Source organism: Marmota flaviventris, chromosome 8 (assembly GCF_047511675.1).
Source record: "Marmota flaviventris isolate mMarFla1 chromosome 8, mMarFla1.hap1, whole genome shotgun sequence".
Classification (NCBI taxonomy): domain Eukaryota; kingdom Metazoa; phylum Chordata; class Mammalia; order Rodentia; family Sciuridae; genus Marmota; species Marmota flaviventris.
In genome coordinates, this window is record NC_092505.1 from 33,064,227 (window position 1) to 33,078,665 (window position 14,439).

The window sequence follows — 14,439 nt, forward strand, 5'->3', positions numbered from 1 at the left end:
TTTCTAGAGTTTTTGAAGCTGGCAGTACATTAGAGATTGCTTTATGATAATGCTGAGTATGTTTATTACTACCTTGAAAGCCAGAATATAATGACTAGAATATTAATAAAGTTGAGTTCTATGATCTATGTATTAGAGATAGGAAGTTTTGGACTATTCAGTCTAGAAATGTTCAAGACTAGAATTACTTGAATTTGTCTATAAACCAGACTATGTTTTGTTGTTGTTCCCAGCTTTATGACCCAGGATAGTGGCTCTTTAATAAAACATATGGAGATGTAACTACCTTATGTTCATCGCCTAGTCCACCTCTGCAGATAGATACAGTTGGGTAGCAACAATTCTAAGATGTTCTCCAGGAATTCACACCTTGTGTATATAAATCTATTCCCATTTATGTGGACAGGACTGGTCATACCTTTTACCCAATCAAATATGCCAAAGTGAAAATATTATATGTATGTATTAAAGTCCCATATCAATAGACTTTAAATTAGTAAAAAATTATTTTAATCAGAATGCTAATCAAAGGATGAGCTAATAAAAAAGATGAGCACTTTGGAAGAAAATCTTCTCAACTGCAAGGACATAAAGTCTGCCCCAATAACAACAACCTGAGGGAATTTTGTAACTTTTTCCCATGCAACCCTCTGGTGAGAATCCAGCCCACCCCATGTGAAGGTCAGCCTTATTAAACTGTGGGAAGAGTATCCAGTTTTGCTGCACCAAGACTATGAAACTAGGAAATGTGGAAAAATAAATGAGTAACACTTTTGTTACTAAATTTTTGCTATTTTTTCCAACTTAAAAAAAATAATGTAGCGGGTTTGGTTCAAGGAAACTATAAATATTATAGACAATGAGCTTGGCATTTTACAAAATATTTAGTTCTCCTTCATTTAATTTATCTGATCAAGGGGATTACTGATCACATTTTATCCTAGACAATCCTATAAGTCAAATCAGAAATCATTCATGTATCAGGTTATACAACCCTAGGTTCCTAATGCATGGCTTCTTTGTGTTTGCAATTGTGACTGTAAATCTATTTTCACTTTCTTTCTTTACTCAGGCACATCTACTCCAGGTCCTGTGTTTGCTTTCTGATTGCATTGCTCCTTTTGATTTGGACTTTGTATCATTCTTGTTTCTGTACAGGCTTATACCACTTTGTGTATCCCACGACTCTCATCTCCAGGGAAGCCCCATTTTTCTCATTTTCACCCTCATATTCATTCTAAAAATAAAAATAAAGTTGGAAAAAATTCTGCAAATGATTTAATACATGTACTTCCTAGTTTAAATTTATTCTATGCAAAGGTCTTCAGACTTTATCCTATATGCAATTGTAAGGTTGAAGAAACTTAAAGTAGAGAAACATCATAATTATAAATTTTACAAATATGCCTCTGGCTATGGGATGGTATAATGAAGAATAAACTAAAGAGCACATTAAAATTAAAACATATGAAACCTGAATATTTTTCTAGAGAACATTGTAATATTCTAACAAAGATGATGATACTGATAAAGGAGAAATAAATTTTTAAAACTCCTGGGAACATAAGAACTCAGAAATAAATGTTAAAGGAAATGGATGAATCTCTGACACCCATGTTTTTGGACTGAGCAATGAAATTAATAATGGAATCTTCTACCAAAATTAAGAACTCAGGAGAGATAGAGTCTTGTGAAAAACTAGTATCTAATTTTAATTTAAGTCAATGACAGTTGAATTATATGTGCTGTTACTAAGTAGAGTGAAGATATTCTATAGGAAGTCACCACAGTATTTGTAATTGTGACCATGGATAAGGTTGATAACAACATTCACAGTGACAGGTAGGAAGGCCAATAGCAGAAATCAGGGACCACCATCTTTCATGGGATGTGTTATAGACTAGAAACCCACAGACAGTACTGAGGAGATTTCAGAACAGTAAGAAATGTATTTAAAAAAAAAAAAAAAACAGAAGATACAGAATGGAGGGAAGAACATGCTTCAAGGTGAAAGCTGTAGACATCCTGGAAAATTTAAGAAAGAAAATAAGTAATATATTTAGGTTATCATTTGTCACCTTTAGTAAGTTTTCATAAAGGTGTTAAAAGACTAAGCCAATATTCAACAAATCAAGAATGGGATATGAGGGAGGACAAACAAGAAATATAGGATTTTCGCTTGTTTGAAATGAATATGTTCAAGTTAGAAACTGCTATTAATTTGAGGAACAGTGTTTACTAGAGTTGGAAGGAAGATTAGTAGTTCCTGTTTTCAATCTCTTCCCTCTCTACTTTCATTATGAGTGGGCTCCATGAATCCTTTGTCTGGCTAATTCTCTATTTCTAGATTCTCAGATTAACTTTTACCATTTTTTGAAATACTTATTCACTCAATATGTAGTATTATACTGATAGCAAAGATACTTCAGCTAACAATTTTTAATAGTAAAGCATGTTATGCAACAGATTGTTTTTGTTGACAATACTGACTTGTAACTTCATTGGTGTGTCCCTTATAAAAAGAAAAAAAAAATAAAAGTAACATCAAAACAAAGATGCAATTTAAGGTTCTTGGCTACTTAGGACTGGTTGATGATCAGGGTGTGTGAAGATATTCTGTTGGATCCTACATCATTCCAAATTGAGATAGCAGATGCAATATGAGTCTCTGGAGAGTCAGAAAAAGAGATTTAAAAGAATGCCATTTTTTAAAATTACTTGAGACATATTGGAAATGAGGCTGTTTTGCTTTCTTCTAAACAGCTATGACCACCTCCAATTTGGTAACTTCATTTTAGAGTGGTTTCATTACTTTTATCTTATGTACTTATTCCTTCATGCTCCTTCCTTTTGGCTGTCCATGTGTTTACACTTATTTTCTAAAAGCATGCTTAGTTTGTAAAGCACAGCTTGCAAAACAGAATGAATGAACTCCAGTGCTACAGTGAACAGAGCAAAGTGTTTTCACTTCAGTAGTCACTTTCCCTTTATCTATCCTTTTTGCAGTAATAGGCACTGTTAAATAAATTGAAGTTTCTGCCTTTTTCTTTCATGATATTGTATACTATTTTTCTCTATTAGAAAAGTAATTTGTATCAAAGGATTAAAAATACAGTGCCTACTTTGACATATGTGTATCAATTAGATCCTTCCATGCTAAATTGGACCAGGGTTCAGAGGCATAAACTTCTACCTTTACATGATCTTGTCGAAGAAAGGAATGGGATTATTCAAAATCCAGAGAGTGAATATTGTCTTTTCCTGGGAAATCTCTGCATTATGTGTGAACTAAGCATGTTGGGTGGCAATTTGCAACTGTCATACTCATTTGTTCTGATATACTTGTCTAGATTACATCTTTTTGGTTGCTATGGTACTATTGCAAAAGGTAATCGATTTTAAAATTTATTTAGTGTCCAGAATTTTCATTAAAAAAGCAACTATTTATGTGCACAGGAGTTCAATGTATGATATGTGAAAGAATTGGAGTAATTTAGAAGAAAAGTGATATGCTGTTACTCTAAAAGGAGCAAAGATATTTCTGGAAAATCTTATTCAAAAGAGGACTTGGGAAGCCCATCAACTTATATCCACTTCTAAACTTAGTGGACAAGCTGTACTCCACCAGAATATTCAGGAGACAATAGACTAAAGGATATTCTTATCTATTTTAAGGGTATTTAAGATCTCTGATTGAAATAGTGAGTTATAGGAAGAGAGAGTGTTATTGTGAAACTGAAGCTTATCTCTGTAGCATATTAAAACAAAACAAAATAAAAAACCAGAAATATATATCCTGCCCAAATTTTTGAAATAAAAGCTATTGTTAAAAAATATAGCATTTTATTAAGAATTTGGTTAGTGAAATGACTTCTTATACATAGAGCATACTGTAGAAAATATCTTTATACTAATAGAATTTTAACTAAAAAGCAAATAATGAAACTTCTTTTATTCTGTCAACTTATTAGAGGAAACAGCTATGGAAAAGCTTTATCTGGCCATATAGTCTCTCATTTTTGTATAAAAGGTACCATTTTAATGTCATACAGTCAGTTAAGAAATTTAATTATACAGTAGTTAAAACAATAACCATTGAAAAAAATAAATCATGTGATAAAGAGTTGTAACAGAACTGCTAAAATTTTGCATAATTTATATTTTAATTTGACTAACAAATAAAGACTTTTAAATAAAAGAGAAAAAATAGTTTAAGCTTTATTTCAGTTTATATACTAGCATAAGTGTGGACTAAATAAAATAAAATAGAAGAACAAAATTAAACTCACAATACTTTTAATGTTTATTTTAGTATAATATTGTAAGATGTGCTCATATTCACTTTATTTTGAAATGATAATTACAAGCTTTGGTGAAAATAACAAACTTTAGTTTACTATGGTTCTCATATTTTATCTAGGAAAATTATACGTAATATTTAATGGGAAAATCAAAGTTTTCAGAATAAAATGTATGTTTCCATGTCAAGAATTACTTTAGATAAATAAAAGTAAGTATATTAAAACATGAGCTGCACTTAAAAAGAAAAATTAGCCACTTAATTGTAGAATAGCTAACAGGATATTTTGAACATAATGTATTACATTTGAATAAATAATTTATCCAAGTGATTTATATAAGAAATGTTAAATTTATGATTATGTTTATTATTTATCAGGGAAATATGATTTTTTAAAAACGTGAATCCAAAGACAGAAGTTTTTTCATAGGTCTTGTATTTTGAAAATACAATTAATGAGTAATTTATAACTCAGAGAAATAGCATGTTACACACACAACTCCCACCATGAGTTGTAATTTGGTTTTGTAAAAAATAAATTTGAAGACCTCTCTCATATTTTCCAAACATTTTTCTACTGTATGTATACATATGTATGCATATATATATATATATATATATATATATATATATATATATATAAATGTGCATATATACATATATATAGTGTGTGTATGTGTATCGTCATAAAAATAAGAAGCAAAATTAAAGATTTCTAATTAATATAATTAATGTCAATTAATTTTGATTAATGTTAATTAATTAATATTAATGTGGGCTCCACATTCTTAATTCTAATGTATATCACACCTTTAACTTCTATAGGAAAGGTCTAAGCAGTCTAAGTATTAGTCATACTCGGTGATTATAAAATGTGAAGTTGGAAATCTACAACATGGTAGTCTTTTTAGTAAAATATATAGAAAAATGTTGTATGTGCTATATTTTTTATATGCAAAGAAATTGTTTCCCAGAATTAAACAAACACATTTAAATTACCTAAATAATATTCAGTGTAAAAAGTATATGTGTGTGTAGCATATCCATAGACTGTGTCAAACACAATTTTTTTTTATTAGAATCAGATAATCATCCTAATTAAATGTGTCAGTTAATGAGTCTGCCCTGAGATTTTACTTTGATGTTCAAACTATCAGTTGTGTACTTGGTAAGATGTCCATCATCTTTCTTGTGATCTATGAAATACGCTGTAGAAATCTGGATTTATTATTTTGGTTTTCAAAAAAGATAAACTAGAACTGAATTTTAAATCTATATCTAGAAAAATCACCTACCTAGTCTCTGGGGAATTATATTGACTTTAAGATCATGTGTAATACTGTCTGCATTCTGACCTATTCATTGACTACTACAAGATATACTTGTAGATGAATCTTTTATGTGATGCCAATTTTCCTTGAGAAAGGGATCCTGGGGAATTAAGGAAAAAAAAAAAAAAAACAGCATGATGTTTCATTTCTCATCCATTGTGCTTTGTGACTTTATTTTTAAACTTGAGCAATTTTTCCAGACTATAATTTTAATGTCTAATGAATATGTTATAAATAACTTTATTCCTTCTCTCTCTGGGTGTTTAATTATCAAACAGCATAGGGGTCTTTTGTACTAAAACTTTCCTTTTATATTTTATAATGATATTAACCTGGTAGGACATTATTTTAGGTATTGTCCCTAAATATATGTAACTCATGTTAACATTAGTTACTTCTCCCTTACAGTTATATGCCTCCCCAACACAATCCATCTTTAATAATTTGGCATAGGTGAAATCTAGCGACATTTAAATTGTGACTCATGCTACTTTCATAGCAGGTTACAGTTTTGTCTGTCGGTCTATCAAACATGCCCTTACTGTTAAATATCCAGGCTCTAAGGCACTTCACTATATATAATTTTATTATAATACAGTCTATGTAACAGTTCAAATCTTTGAAAATGTCCCCATGCATTCATTTCACAGAATGCTGATGTGTTCTCGTAGTTCTTTACAGTCATCCTTCCTCTGCAATGGTCTATATGGATTTTTGAAAGTATAAAGAAAAAGACTAAAGAATTTAGATTTAGCCATTTAACATAAAAAAGACTTTTCATGTCAATAGCAATATATATAGTTCCTTCAGATTAAAAGGGCCTAGAAAGTGAAAGCTGTCAATAATTCCTTATCTGAGTTAGGGAGACAACCTGGGGTGGAACTAGCAGAACCTGAATCTTTAAAAATGCATGAGTACATTTATTCATTTAGTTGTTAAGCAACAACAACAACAACAAAACAACAAAATCTGCTAGTTGACACTAAATGGGATTGTCACTGGAACTTTTAACAAATCACTTGAACTTTATCTCTCTAAACTTCAATGCTTAAATCTGAAAAATTGATATGTTATAAAGAATAAAAGTGAAAATATAATGAAACAGATGAATTTAGAGTATATACTAAATAAATGGTAATAACTAAGGTGTAGATTTTGCAACTAGCCTACCTAGGTTTAGTTATATTCACTGCTGTATGAATTTAGACAAAATACTCTATAAAAATGAAGGTTTAGTATTGTCTGTTTCATATGGTCATTACGAGGCTTCAGTGAGTTAATATGTGTGGAAAACCTAAAACATTATGTGACATGTATGCAGTAAGATATGATTAAATATAGCTAGTAAAGGTGTTTCTAACATCTTATCAAATTTTAGAGCTTTAAGAAAATGTACATGGAAAATTTAGAAGCACAGATATATAGTCATGACCTTTGTTAAAATATTCTCTGTGATTGTCTTAAATATTTGTACCATGAAATTCCAAAGAAAGTAGGAAGAACAAAGAAAAGTGTCCATACAGGCAAAAACTCAGAGAAAAATTTTGAAGCAATAGTGAAAATAGGTTGCCAAAATAAGACATTTTCACATTCATTCACATTCACGTCATACCATATGTTCCACTTTTACAGAACCTCACTTATAATAGAATATTTTATATATATATATATATATATATATATATATATATATATATATATATATATTTTTTTTTTTTTTTGTTTGTTTGTTTGTTTGTTTGTTTGTTTGTTTATAAGAGTAACTAGAGGCATTAAAAACTGCATGTGAATTTTAGGGACCTTATTCTGTACTTGAAAAATGTTTATAATAAATTTTCTTATAAAGCTGTTATATCTAAAACATATAATATTTATTTGTTTGGGAACCTTAGTACTATGACCAGTATCAGTTGAGGACAGAAATCTGGAAGGAAGAAAGATACCTTGATTACTATAGTCTTTTTGCCAGACTTATTTTTTTAAATTGGTTTTAATATTTGTCCCTAGTTTTGGTTTTAACATTTGTCTAGTGGTGGTTTTTTGGCAAGAGCCAGTGACCTTACTGAACTAAGAATTTTTCAAGAAAACCGTAAGTCTCTTCCCCTAGAAGTTTGAACTAGAGTAAAAATGACAACTCTCTCTCTATATATATTATAGTTCCTTAGCAAACATTATTGTGATATTGTATTTTAAACTAACATCACTAAGAGTAGTTTTGAGATAAACAATTGGTGATTTCATATTCTGACATACTCAGAGTTTTGATAAAGAAAATACTGATTGAGATGTGTTAGAATAAAAGTAATTTATCTCAAAGATACAGAATAGATAGATGATATCTCTCTGTATATCTGCTCTATCTATCACTTTCTTCCAGAGTTTAGTAAGCACCTTTTTTTGCAACAAAGATATGAAGAACAACATTGAAAAAAAAACTGGAAATTATGGATAGCTAATGTGTGGAGGTTTTGTTGAATGGCACACCAAGAGAGGACATGGAAATTCAGCATCCCTTCCCAACACACCTAGCCCTATGCATGTCTTCATTTGTATTCTTTGTAATATCCTTTATAACAAACCCAGAAGCAAAAGAAAATATATTTTTGTTTTATAGTTGAAATATTGACATTTTGATATTTTCTTTTATCATATATCACAAAACACCCTGATATCAGTGAACTATCTTTTATGCAAAAGTGATGAACTTAATAAATTATGGACATTAAATTATTTTTATCCTGTAGTGATGAAAAATCCAAATTACTAATTAAAATTATTATATTATTTCTTAATACCTGTCCTATCTCCCTCTTTTATTTTATTTGTTTAGTTGCAGATGAAGATGGATCCATACCTTTATTTTATTTATTTTTATGTGGTTCTGAGAATCGAACCCAGTGCTAGGCAAGTGCTCTACCACTGAGCCAAAACCCTGCCCCGCTGCCTCTCTCTTAATGTAATGTACAATGATGGCTGGTCTATGCTAGGAGTCTATTGTATATATGCAAGTATATGAATTTCCAATAGTGAAAAAAGTGAGTGCACTTTGAAAATCTGTGTAAAAGAGCTATTTTATTCATCTATCCCATTTGAATGGTTTAATCTCACCCAAGAACCAACTTTAAAAACAAACTGTGGTGTGTGAGAGTACAGAAGCTTGACAGAGTGTTGATCTGTAGCTTACTAAATACTTTATAATGTCCAACTATAGATTCATTCATAAGAATATAAAATATGGGACTCCATGAGAAGGCTATTTGTTATTTATTTTTGAAAGCATTGTATTATTTACTTAAGTAAACTTGCTCTTTGAATGATTAAAAATACTTTCCATTAGTTCAATATCCACAAAGAGGGAACAAGACAATCTAAGTAAGTGATAGGTCACAGTACAAAAGATAAGTCAGATAAACAAAGAGATGATTTTTCACAATTCAGATCCTGAAATATCATGTATTACCACTCTTTTTTTTATATGTGCACAATATAATCACAATTAACCATTGTAAAAAGAGGTTGTAGAAATTCCATAGCTCTTTAGTATCCTTTGTAGGATGTACTAAAGTTGCATTTTAATACAAAATAAATGATTAAATATAGTAGATTTTTCATAAAGATAATAACACTTTCTGAATTTATTCTTCCCATTGAGCTCATTGATGGTAATGCAACTCTTATCCCAATCTTCAGGGAAAGAAAAGTGTTTCCTCTACTTAACTTTGATTGTCTCTCAAGAAATAATTCAGGATACCCTGCTCTTGTCTCTTATCTATGATCATATGTTGTCACAAATAGTCATATTTACATTAGTTCAATAATGGAGCATTTACTGAATTACAGATAAAGCCTGCTTATAATTTTCCTTTACACAATTTATCAAAACAAAATTTTATTAACATATTCTCTTTTCCTGGAAGTTCTATAATTTTAAGAGAAAAATTGGATCAACATAATTATCTTATTACAATATTTTTTTGCATCCAGTTTACTTTTTGAGTGCATGATTCATTGCTGTCTTTTTGTCATTATGCTTGAAATAATTGAAGATGAATCAGATTTCTCTCCATGATTAACCTAGAAATGCTTAACCTTGAAGATGAATAATCGTGACTTTCTAAATGTCAATGCAATGAAATGCAGTATAATGCAGTAACACAATATATTTTACAGTAATTCTATTCTGCATCACAATTTTTATATAATGCCTATCCCATGAAGACACTGTGATGGGCATCATCATGATCATCAATTTTAATGAAAATTAAAAACAAAATCTTGGGGGAACATTTAGACTATTTGGTCTTTTATGTTGCTTTATATCTTAGTGCATTTGGATGCTATAAGAAAATACCATGGATGTTGTATCTCTACAACAGAGATTGACTTCTCAAAAGTCATAGAGGCTGGGAAGTTCAAGATCAAGGTGCCAGAATATTTGTTGTGTGATCAGGGTTCACTCTTGTGATTTGTAGATGGTTCTCTGTCTCTCTGTCTTCATGTGTGGGAAAGGACAAACAGACTCCATCACTAGTGCTTTTCCCTCATGGTCCTATTACCTCCAAAAGACCCTACCTCCTAACATCATTGTGTTGTGGGTTAGATTTGAACAAAAGGGTTTGGGGAAAGACAAACACATAATACTATAGCACTATCATTGTAGATTTTAATATTTTTCTTAACTTCCCTATTTTAACCTCAGTTTTTTCATACATAAAATGGAACTAATCATAACACTGTGTATGTGTGTGGAGGAGGTTGGTGATGTTTAAAGGTCAAAAATGCAAGACAGTTCTTGTCCACAGTTCCTCCATGGAGATTGGCAACTAGTGGAGGGGTTTAAAAAATGTTTATATGTAGACTCTGTATTCAATGATCTCCAGGGAAAAGGAGGGAACAGAAGCAAAGAATAAGAGAGTAACAAAATCTGCAAAATATTGAAACAGCATAAGAAAGGGAGGAGAATCAGGAACCTTTCACTGAGGATGTGCTGCTTTAAAGAGTGAAAAGGAGTTTCATAAAGAGATAAGGAAAAACAGAAGAGATGATTGCATATTGATGACCTGTGTGGGAAAGATGAGAAGTGATGCAGCATGCAGTGGGGTGGTAAGAGCTGTCAAGAAGTTCACAATGATGGGCAAAGGAAGTGAAAGGGAGTCAGATACATTCCATAGAGGTGGATATGAAGAGAGCTCCTTTCACTCTTCAGGGACAAATGATTCCCTTCCCTTACAGCTCTAACAAAATTTCACAGTTTTTAAAGGCTCATTACATATCCACACATCACTTATTGATGTCAGATACTAAGTTCAGGGAATAAAAAATAAAATAAAAAATAGTATTTCCCTGTCTGTAAGTCCATTTGGAGAAAAGAACTTATAAATAATTAAACCCTGCTGCAGTTATGCTGTTAGTGGAGCCATATTTTAGATACTCTGGGTAGAATTCAAGTCTGCCGGTTACCAGAGTCATCATCGTACTACAACAACCACTGGTTGAAGTTATCATAAGGAGAAAAAATTAATCATTCAGGGTTCAATATTTCAAAGAGAAGAGAAATCAGTTGAGGGGATCTGGATTGTTCTGACACTGTCCCTCTTGGGATATTTGTTTTCTCAGTGCAAGGGACAGAGCTGCTCTTGAGGAAGCAGCAACCTAAAGCCTATGGTACTCATACAGGTGAATAGAAAAATATTAGCTTTAAGGCCACAGTGAGGATTTGAAGGTCAATATCTGAAGACAGTGGTACATATTTGAGGGTTTGATTCAAAGAAACCAGTGCAAAGGCAGCCATTAGGTGGCTAAAAAGCTAAGCGGGTTTTCAGTAAACTCCTTCCATTAGGACTATGGGAATACTTGATATATGTAAGAGCAGAATCGTGGAAAGTTCCCAAGCTTTCAACTGTATTAATTAATTAATTAAGTATTAATACTTAATTTTACATCTTTTCAGTTGTTGCCAATATGTTAAAGACTCCAAAAGCACTGGCTGCAGAAATAAACACTTTCGTGAAATCTAGTTGTATATTTGCTACCCAAGCTGTGTCTGCCTGTGCATGCATTGTCTTGGTCAACTGTGAGGTCGTTTTTTTTTTTTTGTTTGTTTGTTTGTTTGTTTTTTTCATGTTTTCACAAATTTCTTTCCCTGAACTCCTTATTGCAGTTAATGTAACTTAGTCTCATCTATCCAGGAACCAAAAACATATACACCTGTAATTTCTAATTCCTTTTTGTCACTATTTAGAAGAGATTATGCCCCAAGTCCTATGAATTAATGTCTCACATCCCTCCAAAGACTCATTTTCCTTCTAATTCTAATTTCCCTTATTTGATTTATATCATCTCTTTCTGAGATTATTTCATTATTTGCCTAATGACCTCCTTGCTTCTTGGATGTCTCCAACATTACTAGAGATTATCATTTGTCATAACATGCCATTTTATGTTGCTAATCATTATCCTAGTTCACAATCTTACCTTATTTACTACAGCTTCTCTCCACAGAAGCTGGACCCCCAAATACATGATGTTCCTAAATCTGTTTGGTCTCACTCCTTCCTCTATCTAGTATACCTAACATATTCCCTCCACATCTGGCAAAACTGCTACTCCCCTTCAAGGTACAATGTGGAAAGCATCCTTTCTATGAAGTCATATTGCATTGTTTCCACTCAGAGATAAAGTTGTTTTTTTCATTGTGTCTTCATAACTTTTTTTGAAACAGAACTAGATTAAAACTTAACATAATATTAATATGACATGCTTACAAGTCTGTCTGTTTTTTATTTGTTGGATTCCATTAGATTGGGTGCACACTGATGGGCCTTGTTTCCTCGCAACTTAATATAGGACTCTTATGAGATAATAAGTGATTGACTGAATTTTATTTTATTCCCCAAAGATCTTTTATTTTTACCTTAAAATACCCCAGGTTGGAATACATGGACTTTTAAAATGAACAACTGTAGGGCTGGGGTTGTGGCTCAGCAGTAGAATTTGCAAGACCCTGGGTTCAATCCTCAGCACTACGTAAGAATAAATAAATAAAGGTATTACATCCAACTACAACTAAAAAAATAAATATTAAAAAATGAACAATTGTATTCTTTTTTCCTGTGATATAATGGACAGTTTGGGGTGGGGGTGGGGGAAGCACCATTCTGAAAAGCAGCATACTAAAGAACTTTAGTCTTCAGCAAGAAACTTTTTACATGTTATATAAATAACTCTTAAAAAAAACTAAAATATGAAGCAGGTTGATTGAAATCAATCACAAAAGTGTCATTTTAAGTCAGATTTGGCTTTTGATCTTTTCTGTTGTTGTTGTCTCTTATGCCTCCAGATCGATATATCTTAATTGTTATCATCTTTCTGAATTCAAACAGAAGATATAATTAAGAATTATATAATTTTTACTAATCTCTGTAATTTTAAAAAGTATAAATCATATATATATATATATCTCTTCATCAATATTTTCTATTTAAATTTTTCCTTTACTTCCTAGGTCCTGTAAGGATAAGAAAAAATGAGGATTAGAAAATAAGGAAAAGAAAAAATATAGGTTGCTCTCATCAAAATTGTACTTAAACCTCTGGAAAAATAGTATGCTTTTCCCCTTATAACAAACAATTTTGTAAACATATCAGTTTCTAGTATGCACCATTCCCAGGTTATAACTCCTGTAAAAATAACATTTAAAAGAAAAATTTTAAAAGGTTAGGAACCTGAAAGAAAATGCACTCATCTTTGGGGAAAACACCGTGTGCACTTAAAAAAAGTCACTGATAGAGCAGTAACAGTAGTTTTTTTACTTTATTTTTTCTTTTTTAATGTCCTATATTGGAAAGAACAATTCACACATAACATTAGAGAAGGCTATTTCCATTGTCTAAAACATTAGCTAGTCATTCTTCCTCAGTCAGATATTTTGATGAGGTAGCACATTATCTTTTATAGCCTTGTTGTCCAATAAAACTTCTCTCCAGAATTAATGAACCACCATTCCTGGACCTAAAAGAACTTTCAAAAAAGCAGTACTTTCTGATGAGGGACGGGCACTACCGATAGCTCAACATAGTGTGTTTTTAGGACATCTATGCATGCCTACTGGTTATAAAGAATGAAGACATCATCATATTTTTAAATTTTCCCTAATAATTTGATATTCATTTATGGAACAATGAGGGTATGATTTTCCCATAGGTATTTACTTTCTATTTAATTAAGTTAAAGTAAAAGGTAATCAATGAATTCACAACAGTATTTTCCATGTCAAATTCAAAATCTCTTGTGTAACTTTCATAGCTCATTACATGAGTTTTGGGCATAGTAAAAAATTTTCCAGCCTGATGTATTAGTTAGACAAAAGTACAAAAGAGGGAAGAATAACTTAAATTGCTTTTACAAATCTTCAATCATTTTTTTCTGAAATCCTACAGCAATATCAGTTTTGTATATTGATCCATAGAATGGCACTTTAATTTATATTGTTGAAAACAGTTCTAAAGCAGTGAACTTACCAGGAAATCACCCTAAACAGCCTGAGATCCTCATTATAAAAAATGGTTGAATGATTGGATAAGTCAATGACCCTAGAGCTACAGTATTACCTTTCATTCTAATCATCGTAAGTACAGAATTGTTAGCATAAAAATAATACTACAGAAGTGAGGGGATAATTTATAGGCTAAAACTACAATAAATACTTCATTCAAAAGGAAAAAGATGCATTCCTTGTCAGAGTACCTAATTGCATAATAAAAACCAATAAACAGGGAGACAGTTACTTTAAGATACTATAAAAGTACA